Source organism: Pelodiscus sinensis, chromosome 4 (genome assembly GCF_052426305.1).
Source record: "Pelodiscus sinensis isolate ZL-2025 chromosome 4, ASM5242630v1, whole genome shotgun sequence".
Lineage (NCBI taxonomy): Eukaryota > Metazoa > Chordata > Testudines > Trionychidae > Pelodiscus > Pelodiscus sinensis.
Window position 1 is genome coordinate 68,240,651 of NC_143055.1, and position 16,484 is coordinate 68,257,134.

At 47.4% G+C, this 16,484-nt stretch overlaps 1 long non-coding RNA gene across 6 annotated transcripts in view; it reads left to right on the forward strand.

Annotated features, from left to right (window-relative positions):
* Positions 1 to 16,484, forward strand: part of LOC102454898 (uncharacterized) — a 105,997-nt gene that overhangs the window by 28,721 nt on the left and 60,792 nt on the right. Inside the window, exon 1 of one of the 6 annotated variants that reach the window (XR_012904233.2) lies at positions 14,489 to 14,535. The exons of the other annotated variants lie outside the window; for them this stretch is intronic. This is a non-coding gene — a long non-coding RNA (uncharacterized LOC102454898). Of the gene's footprint in view, positions 1 to 14,488; positions 14,536 to 16,484 lie in introns of those variants that run through there. 6 annotated transcript variants of the gene reach the window in all.

The following is a 16,484-nucleotide window of genomic DNA, read 5'->3' on the forward strand; positions in this document are numbered from 1 at the left end:
ATAGCTTTTCTTTCTTTTCAAGAGCTATCTCCCAATGCAAGAGCCTTCCCCTGTTGTAAGGAAAGGCTCCAGTGATGTGAAGCTGCTGGAAATTTTGCTGATTACTGGAGCCTTTCACTTCATCAGGGAATGGCCCTAGTTGTGAGGTGCTAACAGAGCCTTTCCCCACTGCCAGAATCTTTATCTGTGGAGAGGAAAGGCTCTGTGGATGGGGAGGCAATGGGAAAGGTGAAATTTTTTCAGATGCCTTCTCCCTGCCAAAGCCTTTCCCTGTTAGGAAGTCTTTTCAAGCAGCAGCAAAAGGCTCCAGAAGTGGGGATGTAGTGGGGAACTATGTTGCTAAAAATAATGATGCAGACAAAGGCATAGCTTGGGCAAGTAGAGAACATAGGTGTATGTACTCACATACATATCCATGCCTTTTACACATGTTTACTTGCCAAACCCCTACCTTATTGTTTACACTATTTATACAGAACTGGGGTTATGCGGGTATGTACTCTACCAAAAGAAACATGCAGTGTAGACATCCACTTGGTCAGTCTGGTTTGCTGGGGATATCACAGTGTAGATGGAGAATTGTGCAGCCTTAAAGAGCCCAGTAAGGAAGGAGTGAAACATGGGTCTGTTCCCAAGAAAAGTGATAGCTGGAAGCCAGAAACTTTTAAGCAGGTGTCCTCAATGGACCACGTAAGAGAAATACAGATACAGTTACCCTGAAATTGTGAGAATAGCTACACTGCCAGGACAATCCACTTTGGTAGGATCATTTATACCTTGTACTAGGAATGTTAAGGGCTAACCAGTAAGCATTACCTTAATGACTTGCTTATTGTGGTAACTGGTTAACCAGCACTGGGCCCAGCTGGGGGCTGCTGTGGCTGGGCTCACCATGCTGCACTGTGGGTGGACAAGGAGTTGCTCTACAACAGCTGAGCTGAAGTACCCCCTCCACTCATAGCACAGAGGGCCTAGCTAGGCTGGAGCATGCAAGCAGGGGTGCTGTTCCATCCTGACTGGGCTGCCAGTTACTGGTTATGGTGCAGTGTGGAAAGCCCAGCCTGGCCTGAGCAGCCAGCTACGCCATGAGCAGGGGCCACTTCAACTCAGCCGGGCAGCTGTGCCATGCTGTGGGAGGGGAGCCATTCCAGCCCAGCTCAGCTGGAACAGCTCCCCATCGGCCCCCGTTTAAGTGGTTAACAGATGAAACACAACTTTTAATCAGTTAACTGATTAAATGAGATTTTACATCCCTAGCTTGTACAGGGGTTTGATATCAGACAGTGTCCTATGCAGCAGTAAGCTCTAGAAACATTACACCTATCTTCTGCCTGGGCAGGGAAGCCATTGTTGATGTAGATTCTGACTGGCAGTAGTCAATCAGAGACACTGTGGTTTGGCTGAAACCTGCTTGATCTTTTCTCAGGATATCAGCAGCAATGGGACAATTGTTTGAAGGATAAGCCTTTCCACTTTCAATGCATTCAGCCACCAGTCCTGGCTCTCAATATTCTGTGCTTTTATTTAGCTCTAATTTACCCCTAAATGTCTTCTGAGATACCAGTAAGCAATGAAAGTGTTGATAACATCACTAGCATAAGCATGTATTCGTGTGTCATCTACTTATTTCCTTGTTGCAATACAGTACAATTGTGTAACAACACTAACACTTTATTATGAAGAGAGCTGGCAAAGCTTAGCTAAGCCTAGGCGTGTTTATAGGGTGTATCAGTAGTCCTATGTTATTAAGCAGCATTGCATGCATGCATTATTCCATTTACTGCCGTTGGTGAAAAAAAAACAAGACCCACTCAATGCAATATTGATCTCCCATGGTTCGGAAAATTCTCTGGTTCGGTACTGGTCAGATCCCAAGGGCCGATAAAGAAAAGTTATTTATTAGTTCCCATAATAGAAGAACTAGAGGACACAAAATGAAATTAATGGGGAGCAGGTTTAAAACTAATAAAAGTTCTTCTTCACACAGCGTGTAGTCAACCTGTGGATCTCCTTGCCAGAGGAGGCTGTGAAGGCTAGGACTATAATAGAGTTTAAAGAGAAGCTAGATAGTTTCATGGAGGTTAGGTCCATAAAAGGCTATTAGCCAGGGGATAAAATGGTGTCCTTGGCCTCTGTCAGAGGCTGGAGAGGGATGGCAGGAGACAAATCGCTTGATCATTGTCTTCGGTCCACCCTCTCTGGGGCACCTGGTGCTGGCCACTGTCAGTAGACAGGATACTGGGCTAGATGGACCTTTGGTCTGGCCCAGTACGGCCGTTCTTATGTTCTTATGTTATTGGACTAGAGAGTTTCAACCTGTGTTTCACTATTGGTTCCTGCAGACTTTAGAGTGATACAGTTTATTTTACTCCCCTGGTTAACTAGCTAGAAAGATGGCTAGATTCCAAGGTGCTTCAGGAATTTGGGAGAGATATTATCCAGTTCACAGGCTTTACCTGTTTTTAGTATTTTGACTGCCTTTCTATTTCATCTGCAGTGAAAAACTGGAAGTCTTTAGTTTCAGGTATGAACTATTTATATTGCTGCACTTTCTTCTTCACCTATCCTTCAAACTTTTTGTCTGGTCTGCCTTTGTGACATTTATTGGGTGGGTAGAGATTCCATTTGGAGAAAATGGATAATGATGCTGTGCTGGAGGCTTCTGAGTCAGAGAGTTTTCTGATTAGTGCCCTAGCTTTGCAGCTGAATCTTTACACCATTATTTCCACTGTGGCCTGCTCTCTCATCTTGCTCTTCTAAAAGCATTCAAGCTAACAGAAAGATATGTGGTAATGTTTGGATCTCTCTTAATATTCTCTGAGCAATTCTGCACACTCCTATGTACGCGGGGAATATAGGCTTGATGAGAACCTCTCGGAATTGACTTAGTGGCAGCTTTATAAATGTGTATCTTGTGAATTATATATAAGTTGCTTCCACAGAGATGCATGGGATACAGTGATGTAGTGGCCAATGAATTGTGTGTAAGTCGGCTAGTTTGATTTCCAGTAGTTCCAGTGAGGATTTTATTACTGCTTACAATAGTTACTCCAACTTCAGTAAGGATTGGACAATATCAAGAAGTTTTTCAGTGCACTTGATTGTAACTTGAAGTAGATGATTGCATTTGCTGGTGGTCCGGGTGAGTTCAGAGGAGCATCACTGTGGTCTGTGTTAGTGAGGAGTGATTCTATATCACCAGGATATACTCTAATGTCGGTAGCACGTCCATATTTACTATGCAGAAAGTAACTCATAACTCACCTTCCATGTTAAGGCAGCTGGCAGAAATGGAGTTGACATGCTTCCTAAAGGCAGATTATTTCCATGTTATATTTGGAGGCTAGGAATTGAAGAATGGAGCATTTAGCATCTGAGAAACATTCAGTGTTTAGCTGAAGAATTTTTAGGATTGGATCAATGTCCAAGGATTTTTGACCATGAATAAGATCACTCAGATCATTTGAAAATGCATGCTGACCAGGATCTGAAAGATTTGGCCTGCTTGTTTCAGCTCTGGTATATAGGATAGGTATGCAGCAGACAACCCAGAGGATATGAAGTGTATAAATCTTGACCCATTGAAGTAAATGGCGGGAGAGGAGTATGAACAACTTAAAACATGGGACCACTGACCCTCTGAAAAATCGGAGTATGTAGAAGCAGACAAAAAAAACCCCACCCACTAATGCTCTGGACTTCCCCCGACAGTGGAGCAAGTCAATGCTCATGTTCCAGCACTGCAGCAAGAGGATACGCCTCTGGCCGGTGACATGGAGGCTTGCCATGGACCAGATAAAATTAAACTGGAGGCCAGATTGAGCTTTTGAGTTTCCCCAGGGGTTTCCCCGCCCCTGATTTAAAGGTTCTGGTAGTATGACATGAGGTTCAGGCAGAACGTATAATCCCTGATAGCAGTTGAGGGGCGGAGACACATGATGCCTGCCCACACAAAGTAACCCTATCAAAATATAGGCCAAAAGATGAGAGATTTCCACATATACAAGGGACATTCATTCATCTAATTCATACTGAAAGTCACTGGGGACGTAAATCCCGTCTGTGTCTTTGAAAATATACCCAATAGTTTTTTTCTGTTCACTTACTAGAATTATGTAAATATTCTCTTTCAGAGAATAAGCCAATCTGCTCTGTTCTTCTTTGAGTGATGTCCCTATGGGTGCTTCACTGTTGGTATCAGGCTCATCCCAGGGCTGCAGATTGAGACTTTTCCAGCAGCATCTGCTTGGACCACACATGCGCAGGGGAAGGAGGGGGAGATTCTTTGGAGTTAGCGCAAGCAGCTCAACTCCCCTCAGTTGTCTTTGTACCACTCTCGGTCGCAGATGGAGTCCGATCCTCTCCTCCCTTTTGGGTACCTGTAGTTAAGAATTCAGTTATTGGTTAGTTTAAAGTTCTTCTTCTTGTTATTCCTTATTTACATTTGTTACTTAAAAAAAACAACCCTTATTCCTCCATGTAAATAGTTATGGCATTGTCACCGGTTCCCCCAAATAGTCCCAGACTCCACCCGTATGAGACGAAAAATGTCTACGGCATTAGGCGCCTACATGTGGGTCTCTCTGACTGGTCCTACTCTGGACCGTGTTTGTGTTCGCAAGAGCCCCTAGGGGTTTGGCGTAAATGTACCCCCAGGGTTGGGGAAGGGGGCTCGGGCCCTCCCTCTCTCAGAGCCCCGACACTCGTCCCTACTCAATGGAGGGGGCTGTAGCCCCTAAACCCTCCACTCACGGGTTCCACAGCCCTGCCATGGGCCACTTCTTCCCCGACGACCCCTATGGCTCCCAGTGCGGAGCCAGGCTCACCGTCCCTCTCCTCTTGGGGTGGGCATCCTCTCGCTCCAGCTTGTCACCCCTTTTTGTCTGGGCTCCTTACCCCTTTTAAACTGTCCGCCTCGGCGTCTGCTGCCGGCCCCGCCCCCGCACTTCCTGCCCCGCTCCTCCGGGGCTCACGCGTGATGGCACTGGCAACGTCATCCGGTTGCGCTGCGTTTGCTTGGCAGTCCGCAATCACGGTGCCGCCGGCTGCTTCTGGCACGCCCCTTTCGGCCCTGCGGCTATCCGCCACCTGCCTGCCGCCACGTGGACCCCCCTCCTGATCTCCAGCCCATGGTCCGGGGCCACCTCTAGTGCGGGGCGGCGCTGCCTCACTGCCTGCCCCGTCACAGGCGTCAACACCGCCGTCAGGCAGCATAGTAAAACCGGGCCTGCCATGGCCCTTTTGAGAGAGACAGAGAGAAAATAGGAAAGGATTGCAGAAAGATTACAAGAGTCTATTACAACATACAAGAGACAGGTAGACAATGCTGAGTCAAAAAAAAGAAAAGAAAAAGAGCCCGCCTCATGCAAAAGCGGAGCAAAAAATTAAAAAAAACCCTGCCTCTCCTGGGTTTAAAATGTGCGGCAAGCTTTGCAACCCTCTGGCCACTTCAGATGGCAATGGGTCATGTATTTGCTGCTTGGGAGAAGCCCACATTCCGCAGAAATGTGTGCACTGTTGTATCCTTATGGCAAGGGCCTGGAAAGACAGAACTCAGACTCAGGATGTTGCTGTTTGATAAGGCTCTGGAGCCTCAAAAGAGCTAAGGAGGGGAGTATTTAGTAACAGACTCCAACTAAACATAAAAAATGGGCAGGTCCGCCTTCATCTAAGTGGCCTGCAAAAAAGGGAGTATCTCCAGCCTGCTCCCTCCCTCCCGGAGTCAGCACGGGAGATAAATCGGGCACCTCTGGCACGGGGTGCCCCAGTGCCACATCGGTCACAGAACCGAAACCACAAACTCCACAGTCTGCAGCATCGACACCAGCAGCTCCGAAGGTGTCGGACGTCCGGGAACTGGACAAGACACCGGCACTGCCAGTGCCATAGGTGCCGAGCAAAATGCTGGCACCAACAAAGGCCAAGGTGAAGTTGACCGAATCCTTACCTCAATCTCTCAGCCCAGGACTGGTGCCTTCCCCACTAGCACTGCGTTCATTGGCACCACTTGAGCATTCCTCTATTTGCCACTTCTTTGCTTGCAAGCACAGTCATGACGTTCTGGTGCCAATGTTGAGGATACATTAGAGATCACCACGCAAGATCCCCCACAGACAATGTTCTTGGTCCTCATCATCCATCATGGGATCCCCCCATTCACCAGGATCACCAGTCCTTTCGCACTACAAGTGAATAAGATGATCATTGCAGGAGCGTGTTTTCCTCCCCAGTAAGATCAACTACACCCAATGAGGGGCACCGACCATGATATTCCTATCACCATCCTTCATCTCCAGATTGGTCTTACCACATTGGTGCTCTAACTGGGGAGAAGTGTTGCTGTGTTGGTGGCTTTCCACCCTCCAATCAATGCGGTTTTTGACATTTGCGCAAACTATCGTGAAGAGATTTCTTAGAGGGCTGCATAACCTTAACCTTCTGCACAGACCTTTAGCCCTCATGTGGGATCTGGACCTTGTGTTCAACACACTAATTAGACCTCTGTTTGAGCCCTGTGTGATGGACCCAGCAGGGTCCGCACTAGGAGCGGGGGAGGCCCCCCCTCCCGAGCGGGAAGCGGCGGCCATGGACGGCCAAAAGCCGCTCGGCACTGAGCCGCTGGCCCCGCCGCGGCAGGAAGCGGGGGCGGGCGCGCGCTGGGGGAAGCGGGGGAAGCCCCGGACAGCAGCGAAACGCCCAGCTAGGGCGCAACGGTTTGCGCCCCGGGGCGGAGCCACATGTGTGCTCCGGTGGGAGCCGGACTGGAGAACCCCGGAGGGGGTGGGGCTTACGCCCCTGACGTCACCCGCCCGCGCCCATAACAGGGGCTCGGGGACGCTCAGAGGGGGGGGAGCGAGAGGGCAGCCACCCTGGCTTCCTGGCACCCCAAGCACCCGGCCTTCCGGGCAACGAAGGGAGACGACACCGGCATCTGGTGACTCGCCCTGGGATGGGCACGGCGTCTGCGATGGGGTAAGTGACTTAACCTTGCGCCGGCCCAGGGGGCCGGCGGCGCGGGAGTGGAAGGAGTCCGAGGCGGGGCCGTTTCGGCGCCTGTGGGCAGGCGAGTTTCGGGCGGCTGCCCCGCCTGCTGTGGGGGGATCGCTTTAAGGCACCCGCCCCACTTAGGGCCTCGGGCTGGGACCCGGTGGCGAGGGTGGGCCCGGGTCCCCCACTCCCCACACCCTGACCTCAGCGCAGGTCTTCCAGGCTGTAATAGCCGAACACACTACCCAACCTCCCCCTGCCAAGAGGGTGAGAGAGGAAGGGATCAAGACTAGAGGGATGGCTCAAGAGCCCCGGCCAGGGGCCGCCCGGGAAGGCACCGGACTGGGTCCGCCGAGCCCCCTCGTCCCCATACAGGGCGAGGGGTGATCGCACCCAGTCCCGGGCTCACTTACGGACCCCGGACATCGGGACTACGAGGTTCTCGAAGGCGGTGGGTTCGCGGAGCCCCACCCCACCCCGCCGGCCCCGGCCCGGGGCGCGGACAGGGGTAACGGGGTGTGGCGCTCGCACCCTTAAAACCCACCACACCCTTGGCCACATGCTCGCTCCCCCTATTAACAGCAAAGACGGTGTTTTTAATAGCAATCGCATAGGTGAGATGATTTAGTGAGAGTGCTGCACTTATAGCATCACCACCTTACACTCTGTTTCATAAAGACAGATTAGTCCTCCAACCCCACCCCTCCTTTCTATTTAACGTGTGCTCAGAATTTCACATTAACAAATCCATTGTCCTCCCTACCTTTCATCCAAAGCCTTATGCTTCGTGTGAAGTGGTGATATAATGCACCCTGGATGTCCCCGGGACATTATCGTTCTATACAGGCAGTCCCCGGGTTACATGGATCCAACTTACATCGGATCCCTACTTACAAATGGGGTGAGGCAACCCCGCACTAGCTGCTTCCCCCCAGCAGACCAGGGAGATGCGAAGCTAGCGCCCCCCCAAGCAGACCCAGGAGACGCGGAGCAGCTTTTCTCAGCAGACACCTCAGCTTGGGAATAAAGGACTGAGGGAAGTGAGGTGTGGGAGAATAAAACTGAGCTCTGGAGAAATGTTTGGCTAGAGATTTCCCTACAATAGGTACCAGTTCCGACTTACATACAAATTCAACTTAAGAACAAACCTACAGTCCCTATCTTGTACGTAACCCGGGGACTGCCTGTATAGACCATACATGGCCTTTCTGCAAATCACAAACACTATTTCTCTGCCTTGAGGAACATTTTCAAGGCACACCATTATCTTCACCGCGTATTTCCAAACTAATTACATTATAGATCACCCAATGTAACTCATTGCAAAACAGACCACTTCTGACACCCCCAAGAGCATATTTTACACGGGCCATAGCTACCTCAAGGATATTTGCGTGGCAGCTACGTGGTCATCCAACCACACCTTCATGAGACATTATGGAATATCCTCATGAATGGAGACAAGTTCTGCTTTTGCTCACGTGATTCTGTCATCCATAATCTGAAGCCTGCCTATAGTACTGTGAGTACTGCTGTAGAGTCACCAGCAGTGGATCACCCATGGGGACATCACTCAAAAAAGAAAGGGAGTGCAGTATCGATGGTTCTTCAAGATGTGTGTCCCTGTGGGTGTTCCACAACCCATCCTTCCTCCTATCTTCTTCAGCTCCATTCTATGCAACTGGGTGTACACGAAGAAAACTGAGGGGAGTCATGTCATTTGCGTGAACTCCAAAGGTGTGAACAACATGCACTCCCTCTTGCATATGCACAACCTGACCAGAGAGATGCCCCGTGGGTGCTCCACTGTTGGGATGAGCCTGACACCAACAGTGGAGCACCCACAGGGAACATCTCAAAGAACTGTCCTTACTGCACAGTGTAACTTCCCTTTCCGTGATGTGCCTGGATCAAGTGTACTGAATCAAAGCCGCTGTGAAACAGCGGATATACAAAAGAGTAACGAAGATGCAAAAAAACTGAAGCTTTGTCTTCAAATCAAAAGTGGCCAACCATGTTTTTAAAATGGGATTGAACTAGGGAAAAAATAGCAGTAATCAGTTTTCACAGTCTGTCCATATCTTTGAAATCATAACACTAAAAGCAGCATAAATAGGATATGCTCTGAGCAGTGTCATGTCTCCACACAGCAGCTCTCACTCAAGACTGTGTCCAAAAGCACAACAATCTATTGCAACAAACTCTCTTTCAGTCTTTTATTTGTTAACCTAGTCCTGTAATGTACTGTACAGACACATGACACTGAAGCATTCTGTTTATAGACATACCACATTTTATAACTTATGAAAAATAAGAAATACCTGTTTTTAATTTTTTCTAAGATCCTATGAAAATACAAAAAGATCAGCCTGGACATTTTTGTAGCTAATGTGGTTTTAATTATTCCACCGCACTCTTAGTTTTGAAATTTATGTGATTGAAATCTCAGGTTTTCATAGTCATATAGCAAAGATTTTTGTTGTATCTTCTAGAATGCAATTGTCAGAAAAACTTAAATAGCTGCAGCTAATAACGTCTTGAAGTGCATCATAATCTAATTATAAATTAAATGTAAATTGTTTCACATAACATTTATATTTCCCTGTGTGCGATTGTAGATATAGGAAATGCTATGTGCAATATGCTAACCACCTGCTTATTAAAAATATTCATTTTGAAAATATGCATTTTTAAAACTAATACACTGTCAAAAGCCAGCAGTGATGAATAAAAGACAATCCATGCTGTATATTAAGAAGAATTTAGCTGAGTAAGTGGAAAAGTATCTTTTGATCTGCAGGATCTTCCCTCACTGAATTTTTCATAAGTAAATTACTGTATTATCATTCATATAATAGTCCATTTCTTTGAAAACCTTCATTCAGTAATCATCCATCTTTCAAATGATGCACAATTCTTGTGACAATTAATTTGTGCCTTTGATAAGCCAGCCTTCACTGCAAACTGTTTATAGCTTCCATTATTATTAATTCACTTAATTCTCCAAGAGCCCTGAGAATTGAATGCATACAACTGCTCAGTACTGTCTATTTGGCGTTTGAAGTTCAAAAATGCAAGTATTTTTGGCACAGGAACACCGAACAGTATCTTTTCTGTTTTTTTCTTCATAAGCTTTTGCAGCTTTCTATTTTTAACCTTTTGAGACTTAATCGTCCTAGGCTCAGCTGTGTAAATCGAGTCACCCCAATAAAGCCAAAGGAGCTAGTATGATTGATAACTGAATCCAGCTCCCTTGCTGTCAGTTTTACCAGCCTTCAATTGAACTAATCTCCCAGCTGCCTTAAGCACATCCACATCCTACTGTACCCCCCTGAATCATTTTCAATTACCTCCTTAATACATAACCCTCAGTAATTCTTTCCTTCCAAAGCCTTCTAAATCCTTCTAGTATTTTTTTTCTTTTTCTAAAACTTAACTAATTGTTAGAAGCATTTGTACCTCTTTGAAATCATACTTCAGAATGTATTGTGGTATGTTGACTCTGAGGGCTAGAGTTTCTAAGCAGCTTTGAAAATAATGAGATTTGTGTGCAAGGCTCCCATGGACTGCTTTGAAGATTTACTCTTTATAGTTAAAAAGTTTTAAAAGAATCAGTTTCTTTGTTATGTTCTCTTGTAAACAAAGTACCAAAGCATGTAGGCTTTACAATGAAGATTTTCCCCAAGATATTTCACTTTGGGTCACACATGCTCCACTTTTACAATACAGTTTTTTAAACTAGCGATGTTAGTGTATAGTTGATTACACGATTAACCAATAAGACTGGGCTTATCGTTAATCATATTTACTACATACACCCACCTTAATTGCTGCCTCTGTATCAGAGGCAGCAAGGGGCTGGGAGGTGGTGCCCATGGGGAACGAGCTTTTAAGATGACTCCTCACACATGCCTCCCACAGAGGCAGCCTCCCACAGAGGGGGGTAGGCGGGAGCCAACATGCACGGGGAGCCAGTTTTTAAGTTGGCTCTGTGTGTGCCAGCTCTGAGGAGCCACCTGTCCCCCATTGCTGCCTCCCACACAGACAACATTGGGAGGGCTTTTGTCTGCTTCCCCTTGCCTCTGTGAGAGGCAGCAGGGGAGCGTGTAGATGGCTCCACGGAAGCCAGCTCCTGCCTCATATGTGTCAGCTCCTGTGCTGATGCTTCTGTCGGAGGCAGCGGAGGTGAGGGGAGAAGGCAGCTCTGCCAGAGTGGGCACGTGTGGGGAGCCAGTGTAAAAGCCTGCTCCCCATGGGCACTGGCTCCCACCCCTCCTTACCAGGTTTTCAAAAACAATAAGTTCTTGAAACAACTCCTTGTTGTTTTTGTAGATACAGACTAACATAGTCTGACCCTTTTTCAAGATAATTTATGAATAAGTTGAACGGCACTGGTACCCATACCTAGCTCGAGCACACTACTTCTACCTTTTGTTTGCTGGCAACATTTTCGTGATCATGTAACAATCCTTTAATTACTTCAATAGACAAAAATGAGTAGTCCTGTGGCACCTTGGAGACTAATAAATATATATAATAGTATAATGAGCTTTCGTGGCCAAAACCCACTTCTTCAGATGACATGATCTTGAGAGGCAGCAAGGGGTAAGAATACAGGGGTGGCAAAATTTGCAGAGGATACAAAATTACTCATTTTACTTAATTTTAACTCAAGCAGAACAGCTTCAACAAACAAGAAAGGAGCAAGCCCAGAGCTATTACAGAACAGGGGTAGACACTAGTACCAGGGCAGATTCAGATCCACACCTGTACAGTCTAAGCCTACAGCCAAACCTCCAGGTGACAGGAAGTTGGAAGCAGTTCCTGGCCTAGCCAAAATTTAATTAAAAACGAGTGGTCCCGTGGCACCTTAGAGATTAACAAAAATATATAGGATTACGAGCTTTTGTGGTTTAATACCATGGATGGTGGGTGACCCCATGGCTTGGGGAGGCAAACCTCCCCCCCAGCCGCACCAGAGTCCATGCTCCCCCCTGCACTGTAGCCTGCTGGCTCCTGCCCAGCCTCTCCCCGCCCCAGTGTGGCTGCTGGCCCTTGCCTCATTCCAGTCCCAAGGTAGCACCCTCAATCTCCCCTACCCCAAAGCTCGAGAGAGCTAGTGGGCAGCAAGGCTCCAGCCTACCACAGTCCCAGAGCATCAATTGGCAGCACAACTGTAGCCTCCTCCAGCTTCACAGAGCCCATTAGAGGGTGCAGCCACATCCTCCCCTGGCTCCGGAGGCCTGGCAGGTAGCGGGGCTGCAACCTCCCCTAGATCTGAAGGTCTGCAGTACTGGCCAGCAGGCCTGGCACAGGACTGGGGTCATGCTGCAAGTATCCTTGACCAGCAAGGACCTCCTTATTCCTGAAAATAGTCAGCGTAGCGGCATTGCGCGAGAGGGTTTTTCTTGTGCAAGAAGGGGTTGTGTAGACAGCTCCTTCTTGCGCAAGAGCCTCTTCCGCAAAATGGCGGATCATTAGATATGCAAATGAGGCTCGGCGATATTCCACGCTTAGCCTTATTTGCATAGCTCTGACGCAAGATTGTGCCAGTGTAGACATAGCCTGCAAGTGCTGGTTCAGCTCCTGTTTATGCTCCCTGAGAAGGGAGTTGAACAACATCTCAAATGAATGGCCTATCTTAGCAGGTGGTAAGAGGTGGCAGTGCCTTTAGCCTTTTTTAGTGACAGCTGGTCATGTTCAGTAAATATTAAATGAGAACTGAGCCATTTTTTTTTGGCTCCCTTCCTCTGTACTCCTGTGTGTTGGGTGCCTGCCCCAGAGGCAAGGAGGTGCTGGTTCACATTCTCTTGATGAGAAATGAGTGTCACTGCAAGTGTTCCACTTTAGCTATAGATTAACTGAGGCACAGCAAGCATGTAGAGCCCTCTATGGTATGGGGGTTAGGGTGCCCACCTAAGCTATAAGTGCACCTGGATCAAATACCTGATCTGCCATCCAGCAAGACCTCTGGGTGTCAGAGTAGAGCCCTTCTAGCTGATCAAGAGTCCATTTGCAGCCCTTCCTGCTCTTTTTATTAAAGAGGAATTGCTGCTGAGCACTAACAACCCCCACTCTTGCCCACCACTATCAGGATACAGGTCCAGGTAGACCCCAGGAGACTCCCCTGCTCTTTTGACCTCCTGGGGAGAGTTAGGTGGGTGAGTATAATCCCTATCTGAATCTCCTCCCCATCCTAAGAACGGCCTCTTGAGAAAGAGAGGGGATTTGGACAAGGAGGGCTCACCACAAAGTTGCAGTCACCTAGGAGGTAGGAAATCCCTGTGCAAACTCCTGCTGAACAGGCAGCAGGGGGGTTTGAACTAAGCTCTCCTACAACCCAGGCAAGGATCCTAACCACTGGACTAGAGATTGAGGGTAACTGAGGTGGGTGAAACTGCCACTTGATGAGGCAAACTTCCCCACCTGTGACCCCATCCATACACTACAATTGGTTCCCCTTCCCTCTTATACCTGCCACCCATGATTACAGTTGTGAATCCTGAGCAAAGACAAGTCCTCCCTCCCATCAAGAATCAGGCATCCCCTTTGGGGGTCAGGGCTTATGCCACACCTTCTCCTAGCTGGTTTAGGCAGCTCTCTGCTTAGCATGATTGCTTCTGTGAATCTTTTTAGGTGACTAATTCTTACCATGCATTGTATAGAAAGGTTGGGTGTGTAATTTGGTGTGAATTTCACTAGACTGCAGGATGACTTAAAACTCTGGCATTGCCGTGTTGAATTCCCCTTTTCTAAATTTACCCTTAGTAATCCGATTCTTTCAGGGTGAACCACCCTTATTCTGTGCTTTTACTGTCCCGAGCTTCATTAACCCCCCACTTTGGATTGTAAGCATTGTTCCCATTAGTTAAGTGGGTTACTTTTGGTTTGCCTGCCAAGTTTCCTATTAAGGCCTAAGCACTGTGCTTATGGGTGTAGGTTGTTTTCCCCAGTTGGAGGCAACACCCTCTTATTCTTGTGCCACACTTATCCTCCTGGCTCAGCGGATTTATGTCTTCTACTTAGTCTGTTGCCCACAAAATGACACATCTGTCCAAGGCAAAGAGGTGACCTCCCCATGTAAGACACACTGCAGTGAATTTTTTAAAATGGCAGAGAAAAAAGCTGAGACTGTACCTTGCTTAGGGGAAGAATGAGACCAAGTTGGGGTTACTTTTTTTTAAAATAGATTTTTTTTCAGTTTGAGTCTCCATCCCAGGCCAAAGAGGAAACCATGCTGTGTTATAAAGCCTTTAAATATGTGAACACTCATGACAACTTTTGTCATAATAAGGATTGTATATGATTACAGAAGTTAAATTCTTGGGCACCATATCTATGTGCATTGTGATGGATCAGCAAAGCAGAAGACTAGGCTCTCAACTGTATTTTCCTTTCCTTGGCTAGGTAAGGGGAAAGGTCCTGAAACAGGAAGTGGCTGGCTGCAGTTGACCTGACACAGAATGGGAGCCACATGCCAGCAAGGAGCTGGAAAGAAGCCCATAGTCACCTGCAGAACAGACTCTGGCTTCCAGATGATACAGCTAGGTGCAGACCTGTGTGGGGTTTACTGGGGAGCAGCAGCGGCAGCAGGTGGATAGGAAGCTCATAGGGAGACCAATAAGAGCACATAGGGAGACCAATAAGAGACACTAATGAGAATGGCCTGGAACTCTGCAAGGGAACATCTACATAGCAGGGCTAAAGCCAAATTAAGCGGTGCAACTTCAGCTATGTCAATTGCATAGCTTAAGTGGAAATAGCTTATTTCAGCTTTTGGCACTTCTACACAGCAGGAAGTCCAAGTTAGAGCACTCTTCCTCTGACTTGCCTTACTCCTTGTGAAATGAGGGTTACAGGAGTTGGAGTAAGAAGTCCTCCAGCTCAACATTATTTTGACATTATGTCAAAATAACTGCTTGATGTGTAGATGCAAACTGTTATTTCAGAATAACGTCAGTTATTTTGATATAACACTGCTGTATAGATATAGTTCCTGTGCCTACTTGCTGGAATAGATCCTGCACTGGAGAGGGAACCCCAGGTACTAAGGCTGAAGAGCCCTGACTCTTGATTTGGATTGCCCCCTGGAAACCAAACTGCCATTACTCACTTTGAACCGTCACTATCTAAGTCTCTGTACCTAGGGGTGGGGAATTTTTTTTGTGGTTGGGGACACTGACCCACAGAAAAATCAGTTGGGGGGACGGACGACAAGGGATGCACACAAGTGTGAAGCAAAAACAAAACAAAACAAAACACACAACCATCCCAACCTTTCCACCTCCCAGCTTCTCTGGTCTTAATTCATTTAAAATGCTCAAGCCAGCAGGAGGGACCCAGCATGAGCCAGGAATCAGCTGTCCCAACTTGCCCTGGGTCCCTTCTGCTGTGCTTTAGCCTTTTAAATGGGTTAGGAGCTGACGGTTCTTAATCCATTTAAAAGACAGAGCCACAGCAGCATTAGCTCCTGGGAGCTAACCCCACTGTGGCTCCCTGCTTATTGACTAATCGACGATTGACTAGCCGATTAGTTGTTTAAACTAAATTTAACATCCCTAATCCTGATGTGGACAAGAGTGAATGGGGGTTTTTACTACCCAGCTGCAATTCCTCTTTAATAAAAAGAGCAAGAGCAACTGCAAGTGGCCTCTTGATCATCTAGAAGGGCTCTACAGGCCCTGCTGCCTGCCAGAATAGGCATTTGAACCAGGGAAACTCATACCCTCAATGCCTATTTAATGGTTGTGTCCTAGCCTGAAATAGAAACACTGTGGCTTTGTCTACATTATGGCTTTTGGTGGAAGAGGCAATGCAAATGAAGCACTGATTAGCAGATTGTCACGCTTCATTTGCATAATCTATTCTGAGCCGTTTTTGTGCAAAAACCCCTTGCACAAAAACAGCTCAGAATAGATTATGCAAATGAAGTGCAATAATATGCTAGTCAGCACTAGTTTTGCTTTGCCTCTTCCAGCAAAAACTGATAGTGTAGACAAAGCCCGAGGGAGCCAGCACATTGACATGCCTCTCAAGTCATTGGGCTAAGAGCTGTGGTAGGAGGTAAGAGATCAAGAAGTAAGGATGGGATGTGAACTCCCACCTGCTGGGCACACACCCAACCAGTACGCTACACAGGTCTGTTTGTTGAGGTTTTGGCTGGATGAATATGTACTGCAAGTGGATCAGCTTCAGCAGACAAAAGCAGGTGAAGCCCACAAGTCAGCATAGCACCTATCCCAGCACTTAGGCCATTCACTTGAAAGGTTCCCTTCTCAACAAGCATAAAAAAGGGGGATTTGAACCCCAAGCTAAGCACACACCAAACTGCTAGGCTCCACAGGGCTGATTGCTAGCCTTGTGACCCCCATGTATATGGAATGACAGTGGAACAACTGAAGCAGAACAGGGCGAGGCAGCAAACGCCTGGAAATTATTTCTTCATCCAGCAGTAGGGCATTCAGCCATAGCTGCTCAAGTTCCTTTTGAGCCCACAT